Source organism: Notamacropus eugenii, chromosome 6 (genome assembly GCF_028372415.1).
Source record: "Notamacropus eugenii isolate mMacEug1 chromosome 6, mMacEug1.pri_v2, whole genome shotgun sequence".
Taxonomy (NCBI): domain Eukaryota; kingdom Metazoa; phylum Chordata; class Mammalia; order Diprotodontia; family Macropodidae; genus Notamacropus; species Notamacropus eugenii.
This window is the reverse complement of record NC_092877.1, coordinates 221628670-221634883: the sequence shown is the minus strand read 5'-3', so window position 1 is coordinate 221634883 and position 6214 is coordinate 221628670. Positions and strand designations below refer to the sequence as shown.

The window sequence follows — 6214 nt, the reverse complement described above, 5'->3', positions numbered from 1 at the left end:
ATGTCAGTTGTGTTTTGCAAGAGGTATTTAATATTTTCTTCCAATTTCTCATTCTTTTGATTTTGTTTGATTAATTTTTGATGTCCTATAGTTTTATTAGCATCTACTTGACCAATCCTAATGTTTAAGGTGTTGTTTTTCTCAAATATGCTTTGTACTTTCTTTTCCATTTCCCCAAATGTACCCTTTAAGGAGTTATTTTTTTCCACTGCATTTTTATTTCTCCTTTTCCATTTGGCCAATTCTACTTTTTAAGCAGTTTTCCAAACTGTTGAATCTTTTCCCCCATAATACTCTTGCATCATTCTCATTTCTTTTTCCATTTTTTTCTCCTACCTCTCTTAGATGATTTTAAGCTCTTTTTTGAGCTCTTCCATATATTGCTTCTTGACTTAACACTTTCCATCTTTCTTTGGGTTTTTGCCCATAATTGTTTTGATAATGCCATCCTGTTCTGAATTTGTGTCTTCATATTCCCTGTCATCACAATAACTTTCTGTGGTCAGATTCTTTTTTTGTTGTTGTTGGATTTTGCTCATTTTTATTTCATTTTTGGGTTTTTTTTCCTTTCCTTCAAATTTGAGCTCTGCTACCAGGGTGGAAGTGACAATGTCTTGGGCTTCTTGTGTCAGGGGCTATAGACTATAGCTGTTTATCTGGTGTTAAGCTAATGTTATTCTGAGGCCCACAGAGTATCTATCCATTGTGTCTGATGCTGTATTGAGAGTGTGTGGTATCTGGTGACTGTAGCTGCTGGAGGCTGTAGGAATCTGGCAGTTTTCCTGATGTTGAGCTGGTGTCTTAGTGGTAGTGTCTGGAGTTTGCTCCAGTGAAGTGTTTCTGTGCTTTTCCAGGGCTACACTAAAGTGGTATGGCCACTTCAGATTTCCTGTTTGCCCTGGGCTGTGCTGAGGGACATGGAGATCTGGTCCCTAGAGGATGACTGTTTTCCCTGGACTATTCTGAAGTACATGAAGGTAAGGACTACTTTCTTGTCACACTGGAAAATGCCTGTTTTCCAGGAAATGTGTTGAAGGCTACAGATGTCTGGCCACTAGAGGATATCTGCCTGCCTGGAGCTATGCTATTGCATACAGGGGGCTGTCTGCTGAAAGATGCCTGTTTGCCAAGTTTATGATGAAATATGTGATGGTTCTTGGAAGTGGAGTCTCCCTGCTCCCTTGGGTATGCTAAGGCACATGGGGACTCCTGATGTTGACGTTTAACTGTTCCGCTGCAATGGGGCTCAGGATCTCTCACTGGTTTGCTAAAGCAGGACCTTCTAGGATGCTTTCTGTTTTGGAATATGCTCCCCTTTTACCCAAGTGACACATACCTTTTTTGCTAATCCTTTAACTCTCTCAAGCTAAAATATCGCTCCACCCTGTCTTTCCACTGGTTCCACTCTTTCATCATTTGTTCTGGGGTGGTCTTTGGAAGTGAGTAGGGGAGAGTTACAGTGATTTGCTTCTTGCCACCCTGGCCCCTGGAAGGGAAAAAGCATTTTCCTAATGTTGGAAATGACAAGATTGTACTGAATCTAAACTTTTAGTAAGGACTCTTCTAGTTTTAAAATTCTATACTTCTAGAAGTTCTGTTAGTAGGAAGTTTTCCTTGAAGACTCAATTTTACTGTGATACATCCACTGCTTCACTACTATTAGAATTTATTCCCTGTGTAATATATATTGCTACTTCAATAATGTTCAGTTTGGTACCTAAATAAAAATGAAAAAAATACTTTCTATTTATATTTTGTATCAACCATCTGTCTTCCCCAGTAGAAATTTAAATTCCGTGAGACAGGATGTTTGATTCGGTTGTTATTTCAAGTATCTAGCACTTAAAGCACTTAACTTGCTTATTATTTAGCAATTATATTCTATGATATTTTATTGTTGTCTAATTGTATTTCATGTGTTTGTCAAAGTTCTAACAAAAAGATTGTAAACTCTTAATGGGGAGGGGCGAGAAAGAAGATCATTTATTAAGGATATATTACAATCCAGGCACTGTAATAAGTGTTTTAAAAATATTGCCTCATTAGAGCCTAACAGTATTCCTATGGAACATGTGCTATATTATTTCCCCCATCTTACAGATGATAAAACTGAGAGAGACAGAGGTTAGGTGACTCAACCAGCATCACATAGCCAGTAAGTATTTAAGATTATATTTGAATTCAGTTTTTCCTGGCTATATAAGCCCAGACTTCTATCCATTGTGCTACGTTCCTGTCTCTAGGAAGTGAGTACTAAGAGACAGAATTAGATCAAATTGTTGATTTTTGACACCATGTCATATCATCCATGATGTACAAATTTGAGTAGTTTCTCAAGATATCTCTTTGTCAAAATTTTGAATATTCAGTATTTGTTGCCATATGTACTTGTAATTAACTAAAGTACATTTCTATAAAATATTATAAAATTAACTTTACCTCTCTGTTTCACTTTCTATCTCTGTCTCTCTCTGTCTCTACCTCTGTCTCTGTCTGTCTATCTTTCTCCCTCACTCTCTCTCCTTTCCTCCCTCCCAGGACCTTTCCAGGACCAAGACAAAAAAAAATATAATTTAAAAGTGCATTATTATATGAGTTTAATTGAAATAATATGTACTCTGACATAGAGTACATCGTGACTATTATATTCAGTTCTGGATACCATGGTGTAGGGAAGACACTGATAAACTGAAAGTTATACAGAGGAGAGGCCGCTAGGTGGCATAATGGATAGAAAACAAGGCCTGGAGTCAGGAAGATATCTTTACGAGTTCAAATCTGACTTCTGACACTAGCTGAGTGACCCTGGGAAAGTCACTTAAACTTATTTGCCTCAGTTTCCACTTCTATAAAATGGGCTGAGGAAGGAAATGGTAAACCACTTGAGTATCTTTGCCAACAAAACTCTGTGGTCCCAAAGAGCCAAATGTGACTGAAATAAGACTGAATGACAACAATCCAGAGGTGGGCAGTCAGAATGGCGAGGAAACTTGCAATTATGACATAGTAAAAATGATTGAACTGATTACAGGAAAGTTTCCTCCTGTTTTCCTGTCAGTGATGGGGAGAGCATTCCCGGGCATAATAGTGTTGGCTGAGGAGTGAAGGCAATAAGAAAGCACAAAAAAAGGTTGTAAGGACTAGGCGTGTTTAGGCAGGAAAAGAGAAGACTTAATGGGAATGTTATAGTAGCATGCACATAGGTATCTAAATGACTGGTGTGTGGACAAGGTTTTAAAATTTTGGTTATTTGTTTGAGACTCAGAGAATAGATTTAGGAGTAATGAGTAAAAGCTGCAAAGAATCAAATTTAGAATGAAGGGAAGTAATGATGCCCTAATGGAGACCAGGAAGTTGAATGGATTATCATAGCTTGAAATGGACATTCACTCACTGGAGATCTGCAGGGGTGTATGAACCATGCAATGAATTCTTCTTAGGCTCAATGGACAATTTTCCCTCTTAAGATTCTTATAACAAAGTATATGTGGCTCTGTGATCCTTTGGCATTTTTATTCAGTGATGAGAACATTTGGCATATAGCAAGTGATGGTGCAATGAGCTCCCAATCCTCAGAAAAGTTCCAATTTAATGGAGAATCAAGATATAAACACATGAAACATGCCATGGTCCTCTTCAAAAGAAAAGAACAAATACAACCTGAAACATTTAAATAAAACTGCAATGCCAAAAAATGTTTTCAGATTGAACTCAAGCTTGGGCAGCATTTGATTCAGTAAGCAGAAGTGGAATCTATCTCTTGGAAAGCCAAAGGGAAGGTCAAGAATAAAGTGAAAGGTCAAGTAAAGTAGTCAGTATGAAGTTAGGCAAGAAGTTAATAAGAATGCTCAAACATAGAAGCAATAGTCAGACCTGAGTGATCTGGAGATGGGAATTATTCAGAAACTAATTTCCAATAACAGATCAAAGCATCAAGATTACCCTAGAAATTTGAACATTTGAAGCAACAAAGATGTAGAACAGAGAAAAGTACCTTCAAAGGGAAGAAAGGCTTGCCTCAAACATGTAGCTTTTTATATGATCCCTGTTGCAACAGAATGGAAATGATGTCTTAGGGAATTATCACTCAGGTTAGGAGCTCAGAGGACTTTAAGCTTCAGTGTGTGTGTGTGTGTGTGTGTGTGTGTGTGTGTGTGTGTGTGTGTGTGTGTGTGTGTCCTTCATTGCCAAAGAAGACCATGCCATCAGAGAAATAATGACATGACTTGCACTTCACTTTCTTTTGAGTGAAGGAGGGCCGTGCAGGTCACTAGCCTCTCTTCTCCTCCAGAGCCATCTGAATCCGATGACTGGAGATGACCCAGGATGAAGCAATTGAGGTTAAGTGACTTTTACGATACATCCTTACCTGTTGCTCCTTTTTGGAGTACAGTAAATGATGATTGGAGCTCACATGACACATGATTAGTGTCTCTGCAAGAGCTTGGAAATGTCAAGGAACTCCTTGTTGCTCCTACCTGAAGCTTCAAAGCAGAGAAGCAGTGATTAAAGAAGCAATGATTGTCTTAGCACGACCCAAAGAAGTTGTCATGTAAGCTATAAAATAAATGATATTCCACAAGTCTGAGTGAACTGAAATGGCTGGGAAAATCTTCCTGGAGAAAGTGAGCTTGAGCTGACTACAGAAGTGTAGGCTGATCTGACACTTAGAGAAAAAATAATTCAAGCAGAGAAACCATATAAGTCAGTGTGGCGCTTAATAGACAACACAGAAATTAACTTGCTTGAAGTTGCAGTTTTATTTTGGAAATGTTTCAGAGGACGATTATGGAAAGCATTGTATGCCAAGGTAGAGTTTGTACATTTTCATATGGGCAGCAGGGTTTTGGATTGTGGGATTGATCATATGAGAGCACTATTTTAGACAAATTAACAAGACAAGTAATGCTCAGGATGATGAAGAAAGGGTCAAGGGCATGTGTATAGAGTTAGTACATAGAATCAAACAGATAGATGGTATAATAATCCAGATGCAGGTAGCATAACACCCCTGGCATGTTGAGTGACTTCATGGAAGAGTATTTATAGGAAGGCATGAACAAAAATCTCATAGAATGGGGTGGCCACAGATGAGTTATGATATCTGTCATTGAAGAGGCTCCTCATATTGATGACATAGCAGATACATCAATATAACAAAGAATATAATGTGGGAGACGGGGGTGAAACTGGAGGAAACAAGAAGAGTTAAGAAGCTATTGGATTCTTTCAAGCAGGATGGGAAAATGCTGTCACCAAGGGCAGAGGTTTTGGGATTGGAGAGTTGGACCACAATGAAGAGATATTTTATAACAGTAGGGCTGTCAGATTTACCAATTTGTGAGGATCTCTGGAATCTATTTCTCTGGAATAGGGAGGAGCTCTTGTATCTAATGAAAACTACCATCAATGCAGACAAAATACAATATAAAGTCATTCACTCTTACCCATTCATATTATTATAATATTATTTTTAGTATTATTATTATTATTTCACTGCCCCCCCCTTGTTTATTTGAGTTGAATTGAATTCTGTTTTCATTGGGCAAGAACTGATTCTAATGTGACCCAGAAAATCCTCTGGTCTTGAGTTAGTGGATAAATGTTACTTTCCATAGTGGATCCATTAAAGGAAAAGACAACTGGCCTTAGGGCTCTATTCAAATGGAAATCATTAGTAGCTACTTACCAATAAGAGGAGTAGGGCATGTAAGGATATTCTAGTGACTTCCACAGAATATATTATGGATCTTTTCTTTTTCATTACTGGATTATATTGGGGAGAAGAAAATAACTAGATACTTGTTTTGTGTTTGTTTGCATGCTTATTCTACCTTCTCTGGAAGGCCAAACCATGACCACTTCTCATGTTCTCATTATTTTTCTTTCTTTTTGATTTATTTCCCTTATTTTATCAAGTATGCTTTCCCCCTTTGTTTCTTCCCAGGCTTATACTTACTGAAATCACTTAAGGCAAAGTAAAACTTATCTTTTTGTTTTCAAATGAAAAAAAATAAAAGGAAATTTGTTTTGAAATGAAAAGGAAAATTCCCTATGAGGTAGCAAACGTATGTAGCAAACATATGTACAACAAAGATTAAAAAGCATGTTAATAGACTGTCTAAATATTTGAGAAATATGGAAGATGCAAATAATGGTACCCTAAAATGTCAAGGGAAAGTGACTTTCCTTAGTTTCAAGTTACTTTGAATAG

At 37.5% G+C, this 6214-nt stretch overlaps 1 non-coding gene across 1 annotated transcript; it reads left to right on the top strand.

Annotated features, from left to right (window-relative positions):
- Positions 1–4350: 4350 nt before the first annotated feature.
- On the top strand, positions 4351–4483 carry LOC140512932 (U8 small nucleolar RNA). Its single transcript, XR_011969984.1, has one exon. It is a non-coding gene; the product is annotated as a U8 small nucleolar RNA (small nucleolar RNA).
- Positions 4484–6214: the final 1731 nt, after the last annotated feature.